General features: G+C 38.4%; 1 long non-coding RNA gene across 4 annotated transcripts; it reads right to left on the bottom strand.

Annotated features, from left to right (window-relative positions):
• Nucleotides 1–5,028: 5,028 nt before the first annotated feature.
• Nucleotides 5,029–20,952, bottom strand: LOC130974308 (uncharacterized). 4 transcript variants are annotated; one of them, XR_009084467.1, is made up of 5 exons: nucleotides 20,756–20,940; nucleotides 19,582–20,614; nucleotides 18,449–19,341; nucleotides 18,207–18,364; nucleotides 5,029–5,635 (listed from the first exon to the last, which is right to left on the bottom strand). It is a non-coding gene; the product is annotated as an uncharacterized LOC130974308 (long non-coding RNA). The 4 variants fall into 4 exon arrangements; XR_009084468.1 differs by having other exon boundaries at nucleotides 18,207–19,341; nucleotides 19,582–19,713; XR_009084465.1 differs by having other exon boundaries at nucleotides 18,207–19,341.
• Nucleotides 20,953–22,007: the final 1,055 nt, after the last annotated feature.

Genomic DNA, 22,007 nt, shown 5'->3' on the forward strand with positions numbered 1-22,007 from the left:
TTTTGTTTACCTCCTTTTTCTACAAAGGCTCCTAATTATAATCAATCATTCATACTACTATACGTACTAATTATTTTAATTTAGAGGTCGTAATACCTTGCCATCTCTGAATTATGACTTAAGCATAAGTCTCTGTATGGTAGGGTGTTACAACGAATTTGATGACTAAACCGGCGGGTAAGACGTCTCTATTCTGTGACGCTAAATTTGACGGTATTTAGCATTTTTCTTGTAGTGGTACTATTTTTATTTTAAATTTTGTTTTATTTTATTTTATTTTCTGTTTAAAATTAAATTTTTTTCAAAAATAATATTCTTCTATTATGATTTTTTTAATTAGTGACAAAAAATCTTAATTATAATAATTATAATTGTAGTTTTAGTTATTTGAGTGCAAAAATAATAAAAAAATAAGAGAAAGAAAAAAATAAAAAGACAAAAAAGTATTTTTAAAATAATATATTTTAATTGATTAAAAAACTAAAATTAGATGAACTATGATTTTTTGAATAAAAATAAAAAATTTTAACATAATACTTTATCTTTTATATATATACAGTATTTGTGTAACAAATATAAAAAAAATATATATTTAATTATATTGAAATAAAGATGGAAAGAGATACAATCAAATTAAAATATGCTATTTCAATATGTATTTAACAGAATTAAATTTTCATACCGTATTAGAAAATCAATACTACCATCCAATTATCGTGATATCAGTTATCACGTTATTTAAAAAGTTATTTAAACATATAAATTATATAAAAAAATCTTTACAGCATCAAAACTACACTCTGCTTAAAAACAAAATGATTACATAAAAAAATGGAAACCGATATTTTTGTATTCAATATGTATGTTTTAAAATTCTGTCTTATTGTATTTCTCGTTCGTAATGCAATTTAAGGAACACATTTTGTTTTCGTCTGTAATTAAATTAACTTTTTATCAGCTTTTAAATTAATATACCGATTTTTTTTTTGTCAACTTTTCTTTTGGTCAACTTAAGTACACAAAATGAATATTTTGGTGAACACCAGTGTCCACTTTCTTTGGGCCCAATTCATTTTAAGCAACAACCAACCTCGGATTCCCATGATTTTCATTGTTGAGCATTTTGATTCTATTTCACGACCAAACATAAACCCATCAAGTCCAAGCTCGCTAGTGACAAAGATATAATTGCATTTTGTTTTGTTTTTCTTTCTGGCCCAATGATAAATATATCCTTACCTCCAGATTACATACCCATTATCATGACCAAAAACAAAAAAAAAAAAGATTACATACCCATTATTCAACAATCAACATACAATTCAAAAAAGCACATAAATAACTCTCAATACGGAGAGCAAAATCTCTCGCTAGGAGAGTTGATAGAACATTTGGTTCTTTGAAACTCAGGGAAGCTCTCTCTTCTCTGAGATTTACCACCTACATTCAGCCAAATTTTGTATACATACCATCCACATCATCACAACCTACAACTACAACCAACATTACAAAATAAGTAAAACTAAGTTCCAGTTGAGAAAGCATTTGAACATGGAGAAGGAGGAAAAAAACCATGCAGACCATATTAGTTCAAATTTAATTGAAGGGTGTGTTTTGACTATCAGTAGCAAGGAAAAGAAGGAATATAGAGAGAACTGTCTCATTCTAGTAGGGAAGATAATGACAGAGAAGGAAATGAATTTCAAGACATGCAACAAGTCATAATGGGAATGTGGGATAACTCGGAAGAAGTAGCTGTTGATGAAGTAGACATAAATAGAATGCTGTTCAGCTTTAAAGACAAAAGAAGAGGATTGCAAGTGCTCAGAGGCGGACCATGGTGCATTAAAGGTTTCCTTTGAACCTAAAGCTGTGGAGTAATTCAAAAACCATTCATGAAGTGAAACATGATTATATGGAGTTTTGGGTCCAAGCTCATGGAGTTTTTTTGGAGCATCTAAATATAGATGTAGCTAAATTGATTGGAAGTGCAATGGAGAATCTTATTGAGGTGGAAGATTCAAAAGTGAATAATGTCATAGTTAGATCCTTTTTTAGGATGACAGTGGCAGTTAATGTAACCAAACTATTGTCTACTGAATTTTGGCTTGATAGAGAAGAACTGCCATAAGTTTGGATCCATTTCAAATATGAGAGATTATTAGAACGCTATTTTCTCAACTGTGGGAGAATTAGCCATAGAAGGAACGAGTGCAAAGAGGAAAGGGCAATGGCCATATGGAACCCAAAGGCGCCCAAACAGTTGCCAGTCATGGGTGTTATTCAAGCAAAACCAATTAGTTTTAGTGGGGGATGAGATGATGATGAAGATGGCAGAGAAAAAGGTGGCGTGTGAAAATTAATCTATGAGCAGCGAGTTGGGGGAGCAAATGGACCTAATAGGGAGTAGAGTAGGTACTCACATACGGTTGTACCAACAGGCAGAAGGAAGGAAACACGCAACAGTGAGAGAAGTGGCTACAGAAGTAGCAGAAGGATCAAGGGAGAAAGGTGACAAAATCCCAGAAAATAAGAATCTAGAAGCTGCCAATTCTGAAGAGAAGGATCTAGAGGTGGATAGAATAGTAAGGGGCGTGAATCTGAAGGTTATAAACATAGAAGCCAATATCAAAATGGGTCAAGGCCACAAAGGCCCAAGGTTGGAGGATGAAGAAGTCAATAGTGAGAAAAGTAGGCCCACTTTTACACAAGAACCCAAAAGAATGACCATAGAGAAGGCTTCAAGTAGCAAGCCGAAGGGTGCAAAATACAAATAAAGACTTCTTAATCAAGGACTGGACAAAGAGAATGCAAGCAAAAAAGCTTTACTGGAAGGAGGAAAGGAGCACAGTCAAGAAAAAGGAACAATAGCCATTAAAAAAAAAACCCAAGATTGAAGTTTAGTGCAAGAGAAAGGTTCATGCAAAGGACTACTTTGGGAGAACTGTATTTTATGAAAATTCTCAGTGACGAAGAGATTGAAAAGGAAAAGCAGGCTGAGAGTAGAGTATCTGCATATCAAGAAATTGAACTTATTCAACAGATAAACCACATTCTGAGATTGAAAAGAAAGAGGGAGGGGATGAGGATAGTAGTGATGAAGTTAATATGTTAGCAATTGTGGATAATGAATTCTATAACCAAGCAACGAAAAAGAGCAAAATATTGGAAAATCCAAGAATGGCAGTGGAGAGAATTGGGATAAGGTACAGGATAGGGGCTGACAACAGACAATTTAAGGCCGACTAGGCAGGCCATATCATGTCCCACCCGCAACCATGAGTTGTCTAAGTTGGAACTGTCGTGGGATGACGGCCCTAGCAATAGTTTCAAAGCTCCATAATCTATGTAAACAATTCAAGCCCGCCATAGTCTTTCTAATAGAAACTAGAGCTAAGCGTGAATATGTAGAAAAAATTAAGAGAAAGTTTTGTTTTGATTGATCTTTTTATGTAGAATTCCGGAGATTGTCCGACGGTCTATGTCTTTTGTGGAATACTAATATGAAAATTAATGTTTATATGTAGAACGATAACATTATTAAAGCTAACATTGAAGATAAAAAGGTAATAAATAGATAGAAAATTTTATTTATGGCCAACCTAAATATTAATAGAGGAAGAAACTTTGGGCAGAGCTTACAACAAATAAAGACAACAACCTGATTCCACAAATTTTTATTGGTGGTTTTAATAATATCCTTTATTAAGATGAGAAGTGGGGGGTCCATCCTAAACCAGAAAACCAAATGGAGGAATTCAGACAATTTGTAAATTGCAATGAGTTGATGGATTTGGATTTAAAAGGGGGGAGATTTACGTGGGTCAGTAACCCTAGAAATTGATTCATAACTAAAAAAAATTAGACAGAGCTTTAGCTAACTGGGAATGGCGAAAATATATCAAAATGTAACCTTAACAGCCAGACCAGCAATTAGCTCAGATCATTGCCCGATAGTCTTGGTTTTGGAACCAAAAAACAAGTGTGCTAAAGAGTTCAAAAATGAGGCTTTTTGGGAGGATCATGAGGAAGTTACAAACACCACTAAAAGAGGATGGAATAAAAAACCAATAGAGAACGGGGGTGGGAGAAGTTGTTGGACAAGATGAAAAATTGCAAAGAGGAACTAAAAAACTGGAGTAAGACTTTCACTCGAACGGACAAAGAGATAGAAAAACTAAGCGACAAAATTCAGAAACTCCAAGCATCTGGATTATCGGAGAGCAACAGGAACAAATTAGTGTAGCATAGGCCAGGATTGAAATGTTGTGGAAGTGGTGCACGAAATTGCAATAACACTTTTGCAATCCCGCACAACTAACCAGCAAGTGCACTGGGTCGTCCAAGTAATACCTTGCGTGAGCAAGGGTCGATCCCACGGAGATTGTCGGCTTGAAGCAAGCTATGGTTATCTTGTAAATCTTAGTCAGGATATCAGAAATTATCAGGATTGATTGTAAGAAGCAAAAGAACATGTAATAGTTACTTGTACTGCAGTAATGGAGAATGGGTTGAGGTTTGGAGATGCTCCATCTTCCGAATCTCTGCTTTCCTACTGTCCTCTTCATCAAACACGCATGTCTCCTTCCATGGCAAGCTCGTGTAGGGTCTCACTGTTGTCAGCAGCTACCTCCCATCCGCGCAGTGAAAGCTAATGCAAAGCACTCTGTCACAGTGCCGCCAATCACCGGTTTGGTTCCCTCCCCTACCGGAATAACTCTTTTGCGTCTGTCACTAACGCCCAGTAGGTTACAGGTTTGAAGCACGTCACAGTCATTCAATCATTGAATCCTACTCAGAATACCACAGACAAGGTTTAGACCTTCCGGATTCTCTTGAATGCTGCCATCAGGTCCTGCCTATACCACGAAGACTCAGAAGAATCCAAGAGATAACTACTCAATCTAAGATAGAACAGAGGTGGTTGTCAGGCACATGTTCATGGTTGAGAATGATGATGATTGTCACGGATCATCACATTCATCCGGATTAAGAACAAGTGTTATCTTAGAATGGAAGCAAGCATGATTGAATAAGAAACAGTAGTAATTGCATTAATCCATCAAGACACAGCAGAGCTCCTCACCCCCAACCATGGGGTTTAGAGGCTCATACTGTGGAAAGAACGTGTACAAAAATGTTATGAGGTCATAAGGTTCTGATTACAATGTCAAAAGGTCCTTTAAGTAGTAAACTAGTATCCTCAGTTTTACAGAAATGAGTAAATGACAGAAAAATCCACTTCTTGGGCCCACTTGGTGTGTGCTTGGGCTGAGCAATCAAGGAAATTCGTGTAGAGACCTTTTCTGGAGTTAAACGCCAGTTCTCATGCCAGTTTGGGCGTTTAACTCCAACTTTTATTCCAGTTCCGGCGTTTAACGCTGGAATTTCCGAGGCCGGATTGCTACGCGGGTTTGGGCCATCAAATCTTGGACAAAGTATGGACTATTATATATTGCTGGAAAGCCCTGGATGTCTACTTTCCAATGCCGTTGAGAGCGCGCCAATTGGGCTTCTGTAGCTCCAGAAAATCCGCTTCGAGTGCAGGGAGGTCAGAATCCAACAGCATCTACAGTCCTTTTCAGTCTCTTGATCAGATTTTTGCTCAGGACCCTCAATTTCAGTCAGAAAATACCTGAAATCACAGAAAAACACACAAACTCATAGTAAAGTCCAGAAAAGTGAATTTTAATTAAAAACTAATAAAAATGTACTAAAAACTAACTAAAAGATACTAAAAACATACTAAAAATAATGCCAAAAAGCATACAAATTATCCGCTCATCACAACACCAAACTTAAATTGTTGCTTGTCCCCAAGCAACTGAAAATCAAAATAGGATAAAAAGAAGAGAATACTATAGATTCCAAAATATCAAAGAAACATAGTTCCAATCAGATGAGCGGGACTAGTAGCTTTTTGCCTCCGAACAGTTTTGGCATCTCACTCTATCCTTTGAAGTTCAGAATGATTGGCATCTATAAGAACTCAGAACTCAGATAGTGTTATTGATTCTCCTAGTTAAGTACATTGATTCTTGAACATAGCCAGTGTATGAGTCTTGGCTGTGGCCCAAAGCACTCTGTCTTCCAGTATTACCACCGGATACATACATGCCACAGACACATAATTGGGTGAACCTTTTTAGATTGTGACTCAGCTTTGCTAAAGTCCCCAATTAGAGGTGTCCAGGGTTCTTAAGCACACTCTTAATGCCTTGGATCACAACTTTATTTCCTTCTCTTTTTTCTTTTCTTTTTTTCTTTTTTTTTTTTTTTCGAAAATTTTTTTTTTTTTCACTGCTTTTCTTGCTTCAAGAATCAATTTTGATGATTTTTCAGATCCTCAATAACAGTTCTCTTTCTCCTCATTCTTTCAAGAGCCAACAATTTTAACATTCTTAAAACAACAAATTCAAAAGACATATGCACTGTTCAAGCATTCATTCAGAAAACAAAAAGTATTGTCACCACATCAAACTAATTCAACTAGTTTCAGAGATAAATTTTGAAATCCTGTACTTCTTGTTCTTTTGTGATTAAAGCATTTTTCTTTTAAGAGAGGTGACGGATTCATAGGACATTCATAGCTTTAAGGCATAAACTTTATTATTTTTATTAATTAAGAACAAGAATCAAATATAGATATAAGATGAGACTAAAAATAAAGGAAAGAATAAAAAAAACGAAAAACAGAGGCTCCTAATGGTAGAGGTTTTCACAGAGTTAGGACTCAACAACCTTGATTTTGAGAAGTGGATGCTCCCCCAGCTTGGGAGGAGAGCTTTTGGCGCTTCAGTTCTTTGATTTCACGCCCCTGCTTCTCTTGTTCCTTCAGCAATTTGCAGATCATGCAGTTCTGATTCTGCTGTTCTTCCTTCAGTTGCTCCATAGTCTCTTGCATTTGTCCTTCCATTGACTTCTTGGTGATTGGGTGTTCAATGGGTATGAACTCATCTACTCCCATCTTCACCCCAGCCTCTTTGCAGAGCAAGGAAATCAAACTTGGATAAGCCAATTTGGCTTCAGTGGAGTTCTTATTTGCAATTGTGTAAATCTCACAAGCAATCAAGTGATGGACCTCCACCTCCTTTCCAAGCATAATGCAGTGAATCATCACTGCTCTTTTGATGGTAACCTCAGAGCGGTTGCTAGTGGGTAATATGGAACGCCCAATGAAGTCTAGCCAACCTCTTGCAATTGGTTTGAGGTCTCCCCTCTTGAGTTGGTTTGGGACACCCTTAGAATTGGTTATCCACTTAGTTCCAGGGAGGCATATGTCCTCTAGAACTTGATCCAACCCCTTATCTTCTCTCACCATCCTCCTCTTAAAGGAATCAGGATCATCTTTCAGTTGAGGTAACTGGAAGATTTCTCTTATTTGGTCCAGATGGAAGTATATAACTTTCCCTCTGACCATGGTTCTGTGGGTATGGTAGGCAGTTCCAGTCATTCTTTGCTTATCTGTGAGCCACAGATTTGAATAGAATTCCTGAACCATGTTCCTTCCAACCTTTGTCTCAGGATTGGTCAGAACTTCCCAACCTCTGTTTCGAATTTGCTCTTGGATCTCCGGATATTCATCTTCTTTCAGATCAAATTTAACTTCCGGGATCACTGACCTCAGACCCATTATTTTGTGATAATGGTCTTCATGTTCTTTGGTTAAGAACTTCTCTTCATTCCAAAGATTCTTTGGATTAGTCTCTTTCTTTCCTCTTGAGTTGGTTTGTTTTCCCTTGGGAGCCATGATATTGATGAACCTTAGCTTAGTGATCACGGAAAAGCACACCAAACTTAGAGGTTTTGCTTGTCCTCAAGCAAAAAGAAAGAGAAGAAGAGAAGAGAGGGAGAGAGAGGAAATTCGAATGGTGTGAGGAAGGAGGGGTGAGGAACATTCATTTATAGAGTGGGGGGGAAGGAGATTTTCGAAAACAAAAGAGAGATTTGAAAGGAAATTTGAAAAGATATGAAAAATATTTGAGAAAAGGGTGAGTTTTTGAAAAAGATTTGAGATTATTTTGAAAAATATTTGAAAAAAAATGGTTTTGATTTTTGAAGATTTGAAAGTGAGTGATGAATGATTGAAGTGTGGTTTTGTAGAAAAGTATGGGTGAGAAAAGGAAAGTTTGAAAAAATCTGATTTGAAAACAAAATTGTGGTCCCCCCACCTTTCTGGCGTTAAACGCCCAGAATGGCACCCATTCTGGCGTTTAACGCCCACTTGGCACCCCTTTTGGGCGTTTAACGCCCAGCCAGGTACCCTGGCTGGTGTTAAACGCCAGAAAACCTTCCTCACTGGGCGTTTTTCTGAACGCCCAGTGATGCTGCACACCTGGCGTTAAACGCCCAGAATGGTGCCCATTCTGGCGTTTAACGCCCAGAATGGTACCATTACTGGCGTTAAACGCCCAGAATGGTGCCCATTCTGGCGTTTAACGCCCAAAATGCCCCTTACTGGCGTTTTTTCGCCAGTAAGCTCATTTTCTCTGCTTTTTGAGCTGAATCCTTCTGTAACTCTGTGAACTCCTTCATTTTTGATACTTGCCTCTGTAAGAACTAGTCTTACACCTTCCTAATGACTGGGTTGCCTCCCAGCAAGCGCTTCTTTACTGTCTTTAGCTGGACTTCTGCTGAGAATCACTCAAGTCTCAGTTCTGAGCATTCCTGCTCAAAATTTCCTTCAAGATAATGCTTGATTCTCTGTCCATTAACAATGAACTTCCTGTCAGAATCAATATCCTGAAGCTCAACATATCCATATGGTGATACTCCTGTAATCACATATGGACCCCTCCAACGGGATTTGAGTTTTCCTGGAAACAGTCTGAGCCTAGATTTGAAGAGCAGAACTTTTTGTCCTGGCTCAAAGACTCTGGTTGACAATCTCTTGTCATGCCACTTCTTTGCTTTTTCCTTATAGATTTTAGCATTTTCAAATGCATTGAGTCTGAACTCCTCTAGCTCATTTAGCTGGAGCAATCTTTTCTCACCAGCTAACTGTGCATCCATGTTTAGGAATCTGGTTGCCCAGTAGGCTTTATGTTCCAGTTCCACAGGCAAATGACAGGCCTTTCCATACACCAATTGGTATGGGGAGGTCCCTATAGGAGTCTTGAATGCTGTTCTGTATGCCCACAGAGCATCATCCAAGCTCTTTGCCCAATCCTTTCTTCGGGACATCACAGTCCGTTCCAGGATTCTTTTTAGCTCTCTGTTAGAGACTTCAGCTTGCCCATTTGTCTGTGGATGATACGGAGTTGCCACTTTATGGCTGATTCCATATCTAACCATAGCAGAGTATAGCTGTTTATTGCAGAAATGAGTACCCCCATCACTGATTAGTACTCTAGGGACGCCAAACCTGCTGAAAATGTTTTTCTGGAGGAATTTCAGCACGGTTTTGGTATCATTAGTGGGCGTAGCAATTGCTTCTACCCACTTAGATACATAGTCCACTGCCACCAGAATGTAAGTGTTTGAGTATGATGGTGGGAATGGCCCCATGAAGTCAATTCCCCATACATCAAACAGCTCTATCTCTAATATCCCTTGTTGAGGCATGGCATATCCATGAGGCAGGTTACCAGCTCTTTGGCAACTGTCACAGTTACGCACAAACTCTCGGGAATCTTTATAGAGAGTAGGCCAGTAGAAGCCGCACTGGAGAACTTTAGTGGCTGTTCGCTCACTTCCAAAGTGTCCTCCATACTGTGATCCATGGCAGTGCCATAGGATCCTTCGTGCTTCCTCTCTGGGTATACACCTGCGGATCACTCCGTCAGCACATCTCTTAAAGAGATATGGTTCATCCCAAAGGTAGTACTTGGCATCTGAAATTAGTTTCTTTCTTTGCACATAACTGTACTCCTTGGTATGAACCTCACAGCTTTATAATTTGCAATGTCTGCAAACCATGGAGCTTCCTGAATGGCAAAGAGTTGCTCATCTGGGAAGGTCTCAGAGATCTCAGTAGAAGGGAGGGACGCCCCAGCTACTGGCTCTATTCTGGACAGATGATCTGCCACTTGGTTCTCTGTCCCTTTCTGTCTCTTATTTCTATATCAAACTCTTGCAGAAGCAACACCCATCTGATAAGCCTGGGTTTTGAATCCTGCTTTGTGAGTAAGTATTTAAGCAGCATGGTCAGTGTACACAATCACTTTGGATCCCACTAGGTAGGATCTAAACTTGTCAATGGCATAAACCACTGCAAGTAATTCTTTTTCTGTGGTTGTGTAATTCTTCTGTGCATCATTTAGAACACGGCTCGCATAATAAATGACATGCAGAAGTTTGTTATTCCTCTGTCCCAACACTGCACCAATGGCATGATCACTGGCATCACACATTAATTCAAATGGTAATGCCCAATCTGGTGCAGAGATGACTGGTGCTGTGACCAGCTTAGCTTTCAGGGTCTCAAATGCCTGCAGACACTGTGTGTCAAACACAAATGGTGTGTCAGCAGCTAACAGGTTACTCAGAGGTTTAGCAATTTTCGAAAAATCCTTGATAAACCTTCTGTAGAATCCTGCATGCCCCAGAAAGCTTCTGATTGCCTTAACATTGGCAGGTGGTGGTAATTTTTCATTACCTCTACCTTTGCCTTATCCACCTCTATTCCCCTGCTTGAAATTTTGTGCCAAGGACATTCCTTCAGTCACCATAAAGTGACATTTCTCCCAGTTTAAAACCAGGTTAGTCTCTTGGCATCTTTTCAGGACAAGTGATAGGTGGTTAAGACAGGAGCTAAATGAGTCTCCATATACTGAAAAGTCATCCATGAAGACTTCCAGAAATTTCTCTACCATATCTGAGAAGATAGAGAGCATTCTGAAAGGTTGCAGGTGCATTGCACTCCTCCTGTAGGCAAACACGCCTGAAGGGCAGGTGAATGCTGTTTTCTCTTGGTCCTGGGGATCCACTGCAAATAGCAGTCCAAAAGCAGTAATAGTCATGACCAGCTAGTCTTTCTAGCATTTGGTCTATGAATGGTAAAGGAAAATGATCCTTTCTGGTGGCTGTATTGAGCCTTCTGTAGTCAATACACATACGCCACCCTGTGACTGTCCTTGTAGGGACCAGTTCATTTTTTTCATTATGAACCACTGTCATTCCTCCCTTTTTGGGAACAACTTGGACAGGGCTCACCCAGGGGCTATCAGAAATAGGATAAATAATCCCAGCCTCTAGTAATTTAGTGACCTCTTTCTGCACCACCTCCTTTGGCAGCCTCCTCTGGGTTGGACCACTGGTTTGGCATTATCCTCCAACAGGATCTTGTGCATGCATCTAGCTGGGCTAATGCCCTTAAGATCACTTATGGACCACCCAAGAGCTGTCTTGTGTGTCCTTAGCACTTTAATTAGTGCTTCCTCTTCCTGTGAATTTAAGGCAGAGCTTATAATCACTGGAAAAGTGTCACTCTCTCCCAGAAATGCATATTTCAGGGATGATGGTAGTGGTTTGAGTTCAGGCTTAGGAGGCTTATTCTCCTCCTGAGGAATTTTCGAAAATTCCTTTGCCTCCTCTGGCTCTTCCTGATCAGTTTGAGCATCTTTGAAGATGTTCTCAGCTCTGATTCTAGGCTTTCAGCCTTATTGATCTCTTCTACCAGAGAGTCAATAATGTCAGCGTCCATGCAGTCCTCTGGTGTGTCTGGATGCTGCATAGCTTTTACAGCATTCAACTTGAACTCATCGTCATTGACTCTCAAGGTTACTTCCCCCTTTTGTACATCAATGAGAGTTCGTCCAGTTGCTAGGAAGGTCTTCCTAGAATGAGAGTTGCATTTTTATGCTCCTCCATTTCCAGCACCACAAAGTCAGTTGGGAAGGCAAATGGCCCAACTTTGACAATCATGTCCTCTATATGCCTGATGGGTGTTTAATGAGCCATCAGCAAGTTGGAGGCATATCCTGGTTGGTTTGACTTCTCCAATCAACCCAAGCTTTCTGATAGTGGATGCAGGTATTAAGTTAATACTTGCTCCAAGGTCACATAAGGCTACCTTGGTGTAAGTGCCTTCCAATGTGCATGGTATCAGAAAGCTTCCAGGATCTTGAAGCTTTTCTGGTAAGCTTTTTAGAATGACTGCACTGCATTCTTCAGTGAGAAATACTTTTTCAGTTTCTCTCCAATCCTTCTTATGACTTAAGATCTCTTTCATGAACTTAGCATAAGAGGGTATTTGCTCAAGTGCCTCTGCAAAAGGAATCTTTATTTCAAGAGTCCTTAAATAGTCTGCAAAGCGGGCAAATTGCTTATCCTGTTCCGCTTTGCGGAGTTTCTGAGGATAAGGCATCTTGGCTTGATATTCTTCAACCTTAGATGCTGCAGGTTTATTCCTTACAGAAATGGTTGAAGAGGCCTTGTTAGAGGGATAATCATCAGGACTCTCAGGTGCCTGATTCTCCTTGGTCGTTTGAACGCCAGGAGTGGATGAGGTTTGGGCGTTAAACGCCAACTTCTCCCCCTTTTCTGGCGTTTGAACGCCAGAACTGGGCAGGGAATGGGCGTTTAACGCCAGCTTTCCTCCTTGTTCTGGCGTTTGAACGCCAATAATGTTCCTCTCTGGGCTCTTACTGTCCTCAGAGGGATTTTGAACAGTGGTTTGGTCATCCTCTGTCAACTGTTCCTTAATTGACTTCTTGCTCTTTTGAGCAGTGGCATTCAGTGTTTTCCCCACTCCTCAGTTGAACTGCTTGACATTCTTCTGTTATTTGTTTAGAGATTTGCTGTTTGCTTGATTCAACTGCAGTTCTATGCTCTTGTTAGCAACCTTAGTATCATGGAGCATTTCTTTAAATTCTAACTGTTCTGTCATCAGGAGCAATTGTTGATTAAGCTCATTCATCTGTTCTTGAGGATTAGGATCATTGACTACTGCCAGACTCTTCCTGTGGAACGAACTCATTGCTAGAATATAAGTATTGGTTTCTAGCAACAGTGTCTATAAGCTCTTGAGCTTCTTCAATTGTCTTCCTCATGTGTATAGATCCACCAGCTGAGTGGTCTAAAGACATCTGAGCTTTTTCTGTAAGCCCATAGTAGAAAATGTCTAACTGTACCCACTCTGAAAACATTTCAGAGGGACATTTTCTTAGCATACCTCTATACCTCTCCCAGGCATCATAAAGGGATTCATTATCCTCTTGTTTAAGCCTTGGATGTCCAGCCTTAGCTGTGTCATCCTTTTTGGAGGGTAAAAATGATTCAGGAATTTTTCTGATAACTGTTTCCATGTCTTTATGCTTGCTGTAGGTTGGTTATTTAACCACCTTTTTGCTTGATCTTTTACAGCAAATGGAAACAGTAACAGTCTGTAGACATCCTGATCTATCTCTTTATCATGTATTGTGTCAGCAATTTGTAAGAACTGTGCCAGAAACTCAGTAGGTTCTTCCTCTGGGAAACCGGAATACTGGCAATTTTGCTGCACTATGATAATGAGTTGAGGGTTTAGCTCAAAGCTGCTTGCTTGATGGGAGGTATACAGATGCTACTCCCATATGCACTGTAATGGGTTAGCATAAGACCCCAGAGTCCTTCTGGACTGATTAATTCCACTAAGTCCATAATAGACAAAAGGGAAATGAGAGTAATTGCAAGAGATGAATTTTGTTTATTTTTTTTTTTATTATTTTTTTTTGAAATAACGAAAAAAATAAATAAAATAAAATAACAAAAGGAAAATAAAATAAAATTCGAAAATTAAGAATAAAAATAAGATCAAAGCAATTGGGAACTGAATCAATTAGTAAAGAAAAAGATTTTGAAAACAGCAATTAAGAAGATATGATTGAAAAATTTTTTATGAAAAAGATTTGATTCTTAAAAAGAGGAAAGAGAAAACACAAAAAGACACCAAACTTAAAATTTTAGAAATCAAAACACTAATTTTTTTCGAAAATTTTAAAGGAAAAACACAAAGAGGACACCAAACTTAGAACTTTTATGAATCAAAAAGGAACTGACAACAAGAAAAAAATTCGAAAATTAAAAGAAGAAAAACAAAAAGCATGCAATTGACACCAAACTTAGAATATGAACTAGCTCAACTAAAATACTCTAAACCAACAAAAGAAAACAGTCCTAATCTAAGCAACAAAATAAACCGTCAGTTGTCCAAACTCGAACAATCCCCGGCAACGGCGCCCAAAAACTTGGTGCACGAAATTGCAATAACACTTTTGCAATCCGCACAACTAACCAGCAAGTGCACTGGGTCGTCCAAGTAATACCTTGCGTGAGCAAGGGTCGATCCCACGGAGATTGTCGGCTTGAAGCAAGCTATGGTTATCTTGTAAATCTTAGTCAGGATATCAGAAATTATCAGGATTGATGTAAGAAGCAAAAGAACATGTAATAGTTACTTGTACTGCAGTAATGAGAATGGGTTGAGGTTTGGAGATGCTCCATCTTCCGAATCTCTGCTTTCCTACTGTCCTCTTCATCAAACACGCATGTCTCCTTCCATGGCAAGCTCGTGTAGGGTCTCACTGTTGTCAGCAGCTACCTCCCATCGCGCAGTGAAAGCTAATGCAAAGCACTCTGTCACAGTGCCGCCAATCACCGGTTTGGTTCCCTCCCCTACCGGAATAACTCTTTTGCGTCTGTCACTAACGCCCAGTAGGTTACAGGTTTGAAGCACGTCACAGTCATTCAATCATTGAATCCTACTCAGAATACCACAGACAAGGTTTAGACCTTCCGGATTCTCTTGAATGCTGCCATCAGGTCCTGCCTATACCACGAAGACTCAGAAGAATCCAGAGATAACTACTCAATCTAAGATAGAACAGAGGTGGTTGTCAGGCACATGTTCATGGTTGAGAATGATGATGATTGTCACGGATCATCACATTCATCCGGATTAAGAACAAGTGTTATCTTAGATGGAAGCAAGCATGATTGAATAAGAAACAGTAGTAATTGCATTAATCCAAAGACACAGCAGAGCTCCTCACCCCAACCATGGGGTTTAGAGGCTCATACTGTGGAAAGAACGTGTACAAAAATGTTATGAGGTCAAAGGTTCTGATTACAATGTCAAAAGGTCCTTTTAAGTAGTAAACTAGTATCCTCAGTTTTACAGAAATGAGTAAATGACAGAAAATCCACTTCTTGGGCCCACTTGGTGTGTGTTGGGCTGAGCAATCAAGGAAATTCGTGTAGAGACCTTTTCTGGAGTTAAACGCCAGTTCTCATGCCAGTTTGGGCGTTTAACTCCAACTTTTATTCCAGTTTCCGGCGTTTAACGCTGGAATTTCCGAGGCCGGATTGCTACGCGGGTTTGGGCCATCAAATCTTGGACAAAGTATGGACTATTATATATTGCTGGAAAGCCCTGATGTCTACTTTCCAATGCCGTTGAGCGCGCCAATTGGGCTTCTGTAGCTCCAGAAAATCGCTTCGAGTGCAGGAGGTCAGAATCCAACAGCATCTGCAGTCCTTTTCAGTCTCTTGATCAGATTTTTGCTCAGGACCCTCATTTCAGTCAGAAAATACCTGAAATCACAGAAAAACACACAAACTCATAGTAAAGTCCAGAAAAGTGAATTTTAATTAAAAATACAAATTATCCGCTCATCAGGAAGCAAAAAGAAAATTTTTGGGGGCAAAGAGCTAGATTGAAGTGGCTTAAATGGAGAGACAAAAATACAGCATTTCTTCATGCAATTACAATACAAAGGAGAGTTCGAAATAGGATTGAGAAATTGAAGAATGCTAAGGAAAAATGGATAAGTGGGAATTCAGAAATTTTAAAGCTTGTAGAGCATCACTTTAGAGACTTATTCACAGCCTCAAAAACCACAAATGTGGAGCAATGCAAAAGAAAGATTCCTAAGAGAGTAACAGATGAAATGAATGAGAGGCTTTTCGAAAGAGTTACAGAAGAGAAAGTTAGGAGAGCAGTTTTCAGCATGAAAGGTCTCAAAGCTCCTAAACCGGATGGACTTAATAGATTATTTTATCAAAAGCACTGCGAAGATATTAAGGGGGAGATATTGGAAGTGGTCAATGATTTTTTTAGCAACAAGGAGCTACCTCCGGAAATAAGTGAGACCATAATTGTATTAATACCAAAAGTTAAACAGTCAGAATGCTTGAACCAGCTCAGACCAATTAGTTGCTGCAACTTCATCTATAAAATTTTCAAAAATTTTGGTGTTGAGATTAAGAAAAGTGCTTGACAAGGTGGTTTCTCCTACACAAAGTGCTTTTGTTAGCGAAAGATTGATTCAAGATAATATTATCATAGTTCAAGAAGCCTTTTATAGTTTGAAGAGGAAAGATGGGTTAGGAGAAAAAAATTTGGCTATAAAATTGGACATGAGTAAGGCTTATGAGAGGATGGAATGGAATTTCATCGAAAAGGACCTAGAGGCATTTGGATTTCAAAACGATTGGATCGAGCTGGTTATGAAGTGTGTTAGAGGGGCAATATACAGATTTAAAGTCAATGGAGTGCTATCAAATAGGATAGTACCCCAAAGAGGTTTGAGACAAGGTGACCCTTTATCACCATATCTGTTTATAATTGTTGCAGAGTTTTTCTCTATCTTGATGCAGGAAGTCAAGGAGAAAGGAACCATCAAAGGATTTAGAATTAGCCCTAGTGTGCCAACCATATCCCATTTTCTTTTTGCAGATGACTACATAATTCTTGGAAAAGAAAGTAAAGAAAAAGTCTACCATATCATCACCATCCTAAATGAATATACAGAAGCATCATGACAACGAATCAATTTGGATAAATCGGTATAATTTTTGGGAATTAGGTTTCCATCAAAACAAGATGCGATATTGAAGAGATACTAGGCATGAAGGCTTGGGATAATCCTCGGAAGTATTTAGGGTTGCCGGGCCAGTGTGGGAGATCAAAAAATAAAGCTTTGACAGGGATTGAAGAAAAAGTAATGAACAAATTAGAAGGGTAGAAGGAGAAGCCTCTAAATCAGGCCGAAGAAGAAGTATTGATCAAGGAAATTGTCCAAGCAATACCCATCTTTGATATGAATGTGGTGCTGTTTCCAAAAATTTTTTGTCAAAGATTGAGTGCTAAGGTGACTAAGTTTTAGTAGGCGTCTTCAGGAAAGGATCGGAGAATACACTGGAAAAAGTGGGAGTCAATAGCTATGGGCAAAACTAGGATTCAAGGATTTTTACACACAAAATTTGGCTCATCTAGCAAAACAGACATGGAGAGTGTTACAAAACCCGAATGCTTTTTGAGTGAAAACCCTCAAAGCTATATATTTTTCAAATTGCTCTCTTTAGGAAGCCAAAAACCATAAGAAAGCATCATGGTGAGGGCGAAGTCTACTAAACGGGAGAGATTTTCTAATGAGAAACTATAGATGGTTGGGGGGCAATGGAAGGAACATAAGAGTGTGGAATGATCAATGGATTTTAAGAGAAAAAAAATTGCTAGGCAATAGAGACCATACAATTGAACATGTGTCTGACTTAATTAGCTGGGATACGACAAAAATTGATAAAATCTTTTTGCAGGAAGTAAGAGACAAAATCATTAAAACTCCCCTAAGCCTAATCAACAGAGAGGACTCAATAGTTTGGCGTTATAGAGTAGATGGATAGTATTCAATTAAGACTAGCTATTATCTGGCTAAGAAAGAGATTATGGAATCACAAACCAATTCGGCATCCACAAGTACAAATTTGAAGGAGCTATGGAAGGAAATATGGAGAGTCAAAGTGTCTCAGAAAATTAATTTTTTTTTTTATGGAAAGTAGCTCAGTATATCATTCCAGTAAACCTGAATCTATACAAAAGGAAGATTGTGATACAACCAACTTGTCAAATTTGCAAATCAGAAATTGAAAGTACAAAACATGCCATTTTACCATGTCCATGTACAAGAGCAGTATGGTTTGGAGTACAAATTCAATTACTACCTACTGCTAAATCAGTAACTTTCTTGGGAAGATGGTTACAAGAATGCATTAAGAAGATTAGAGCGAATGTCAAAGAGGATCAAGAGGGATTAATATGTAAGGTGATGTTCTAGTTTGGGAAGTGTGGAAATCAAGGAACCTTGTAATTTATTAGAGATAAGAAGTTAATCCAACAACAACAATTAAAAGAGCAGCAATATTGAAAAAGAAATACAAATAATCTATTCAGGATTAACAAATAACTTCGCAACATAGAGCAAATGTTAAAAAAGACAAATTACCCGGAATCCTCCTCCTCAACCATGGATGAAAGCCAATATTGACGCGTCCTATAAAACAACCACTAGAGAGGGAGCTGTTGCAGTTGTTGTAAGGGATGGAGAGGGAAAGCTGATGGCAGGTTCAACATTAAGAATTATAGCCGCTTCAAGTTTGGTAGCTGAAGCCATAGCGATTAGGGAAGCAATTATTCTAATTAAAAATCTAGGAATGAATAAAATATTAATCGAGTCTGTTAACTCACAAGTAGTACAGGCGCTAAAGGCCGGAAGCAGAGTGGTAGACATTGATCCCATCCTCATGGATATCTCCAAATGAAGGGAGAAGATGGTGACATCAGGTTCACTTGAATACCGAGAGAGAGTAATTAACTGGCACATAAAATTGCTGGGATGGAGCTAGAGGATAGGCTAAATCGTTTATGGAGCTGGAGTCTCCTGACGGAAATCATCAGAGAGTTGACGATAGAAGCTGAATTGAGCAGAAAAGGAGGTGCAGAGAGGCAAAGAAAGAAAACGTTGCTGCAACAAAAGGCAGAATCATCTTCAACAAACTCCAGCAAAAAGCTGTTCCAATTATTAACTTCGAGCAACAACGATGATGGTTACCAAGCAACGATGGTCGGAGTATTAAGTCCAGGGACGGCAGATGTATTAGAGGTAGCATCGGAGACGAATTCAGCAGCGGCATCGTGACATCTCCGGGAAACTGCATCCTACCGCTGATTGGCGAAGATGAAGACCAACTGTGAAGACAACAACTGATGGCGATAGAAAGCAGGCTACACAAGGAGGAGACGAGGAGGCAATGAGTGTCACGAGTATTGGACTCCTCCTTTGAAGAACAGCAGCGGCAGCCATGGAGAATGAAGGAGAGCCGTGATTTTTTTTTTCAAATTCAGCCGGTTGGATTGCAGTTTTGTCAGTTCGAGCCTGGTTTTGGAGTCTGAACTTATCCAAAAAAAGGCACAATAAATGGCATCGATTTGAATAAAATGTCAATTATCACCCACATCGAAGGCAAAATTATACAAAATTATTTAATAATTTCTCGATTTGTGCGTGTCATCCACATGTCCGGTGTTGATGACCTGGTGGGACTCACCCTCGGCAACCATCAGTGCAAGAGAAACATGACCTGATTTAAAGAAACAAGAAAAAAGTGAAGAAAGATGGAAAAAGTTTCTCGGAAAGCCAACTCCTGGTACCCATGGAGGAAGAGTGAATGCATGGAGATATCATAGTGAAAAACACTAAGCCTATAATCAGATCATTTGCCCAAACAATGAAGAATGAACCTAGAAACTATCAAGAAGAAGAGAAAGAATAGACTTTGGAAAAGGAAATAGAAGAAGAAGATGAGGCAGCAAAAGTATACCAGGAAATGATGGAGGAGACAGGAGCTAAAATCAAAGTGGAAGAAGTTAGAAATAGTCTCTTCAATATTATCATAAGTGAATCTGCTGAGAGAAAATTGTGGAGGTCATGGTAGAATACCCTAATCGTCAAACTCCTTGGTCGAAGAGTGGGGTATGCAGCCATGAAAAAGAGGTTAGAAGCAATGTGGGAATAAAGAGGATGCATAGATGTCATTGACATAGGGCAAGATTTTTATCTTGTTAAATTTTTCTCCAGTGAAGATTTTGATTTTGCTTTGTTGAAAGGACCATGGAAACTATATGATCATTATTTAACAATCAGGTTATGGGAACCAAACTTCAACCCCCCAATAGTTAGTATTGATAAAATCACAACATGGATCATAAGGAAGATAGAAAATGTCATTGGAAGAACAGCGAAAGTAGACAACAACATAGTTAATTTGTGCAGAGGCGAATTCGCTAGATTGTGCATTGAAGTGGACCTCACAAAACCTTTAATAGGGAGATACTTTATTAACAGGAGGGAATATCATGTGGAGTATGAGGAAATTCATCAAATCTATTTTTCTTGTGAAAGAATAGATCATGATAAAAAAATTTGTTCGCATAAACAGGAGCAAAACATAACAGAAGAGGCAATGGCACAAAACCAGGAACAGAATGAAAACACCAATAGAGCTATGACTAATAAACAAGCACAAGGAAAAGCAAGAAGACAAGACAATAGAAAGTAAATTGCCTACACATGCCAAGATGATTATGGAGAATGAATGGTTGCACAAAGGCCAAAAAGAGTAAAGAGAGGCCAAAAAGAGATTGACTCAAGTAATGATATAGAACCTAGCAAAGACAAGGAAAGAAGCAACAAAGCTGAATGAAAATCAAGATTTAGTGTGTTAGTCATAGAAGAATCAACATAGGAAGAAGCTCAAGAGCGCATGGAAGAAGCCAGCGGGAAGGAAGAAAGGAATGAGATTGCAAATAAAACCAGACTCGGGGGGAGAATAGTGACCTATTAACAAGGAAGAGCTAAAAGAAAAGGAAGTTGAGAAAGAAACCAAAGAAGAAGTTAATACATCAACCAAAAATATACCAGCACAAAATATGAGCAACCTAAGGAAAGAAAAAGGAAAAGAAATAGTTTCTGAAAGAGTGGAAAGAGCAGCTCACCATGAGAAAAACTAGGTTGAGGAGGTGGAAGCTATCCCTACAAACATAGAGGAGCGCATAGAACCTTTAAACCAAGATCAACCCATAGAAAAAAATCACCTAGTCCATAATTTGCCAAAGCCCTGCGTATGAAAACAAAGGAAGGCAACAAAGAAGAGAATATGAGTTTATTAAAGGGAATAGGTTTTACTACCCCGAATTGTAATGCCTTTATGGACACTGAAATGCAAATAAATTAATTTTTCCTAGCCTTTTTTCTTTTGTTTTTTTAGTGATTATTTTAGTTTTTTTTTTACTGTTTACATTTTGTTATGTTTACTCGTTAATGATTTGCATCACTTAGAATGTTAAGGGAGCAACTAACAGAGCTTTTAGGAAAATTTTTAAAGGCATGATGAGACAACATAAATCAGATATAACTAGGGGTGTTCAAATCCAAACCGATCCAAATTAAACCGCTCATCCAATCCAATCCAAACCGAAACCGATTAAAACCGCACTAATTTGGATCTGATTGGATTTTATTTTTTACAAACCGCTGGATCGGATCGGATTTCGGATCTACTTTTTAAAACCGATCCAATCCAATCCAAACGGCACAATGTGTTATAATATTATTATTTTATTATTATATTTATAATTATACTTATAACATGTTTAATTTATTATATATTTTTATATTATTCATGTATTATTATTATTTAATAAATAGTTTATGTTCAAAATGTTATTTATTATTTATTTTAACTAACCTATAATTTTATTTTTATGTTATGTTATCGTTAGTTTTTTAAGATATTGTTGAGACTTATTATGTCATTGTTAATTATTTAAAATTTGATGTTAAGACTTGTTATATGTATTTAATTTTTTTAATTTACCAACCGCAAATCCAATCCAATCCAAACCGCTTGAAATTGGATCGGATCGGATCGGATTTTTTTTAAAACATCATCCAATCCAAACCGCACCGCAAGTAAAATTAGTGTTAGGATCGGATGAGTTTTTGACTCAAAACCGATCCAAACCGCACCGCGAACACCCCTAGATATAACTATCCTCTTGAAAACAAAATGCAGTGCATAGAATGCTAAAAGAGTTATTCAACAATTAGGTTTTACCAACCACATCATAGAGGAAACACATGAGTTTGCAGGGGGTATATAAATATGTTGGAACAGAAATGACATCAACATCAACCCCATAGAATCCTAACCCCAATTCACTCATGTTAAAATTCAAGAGAGTGGTC

The sequence above is a fragment of the Arachis stenosperma genome, chromosome 4 (genome assembly GCF_014773155.1).
Source record: "Arachis stenosperma cultivar V10309 chromosome 4, arast.V10309.gnm1.PFL2, whole genome shotgun sequence".
NCBI lineage: Eukaryota > Viridiplantae > Streptophyta > Magnoliopsida > Fabales > Fabaceae > Arachis > Arachis stenosperma.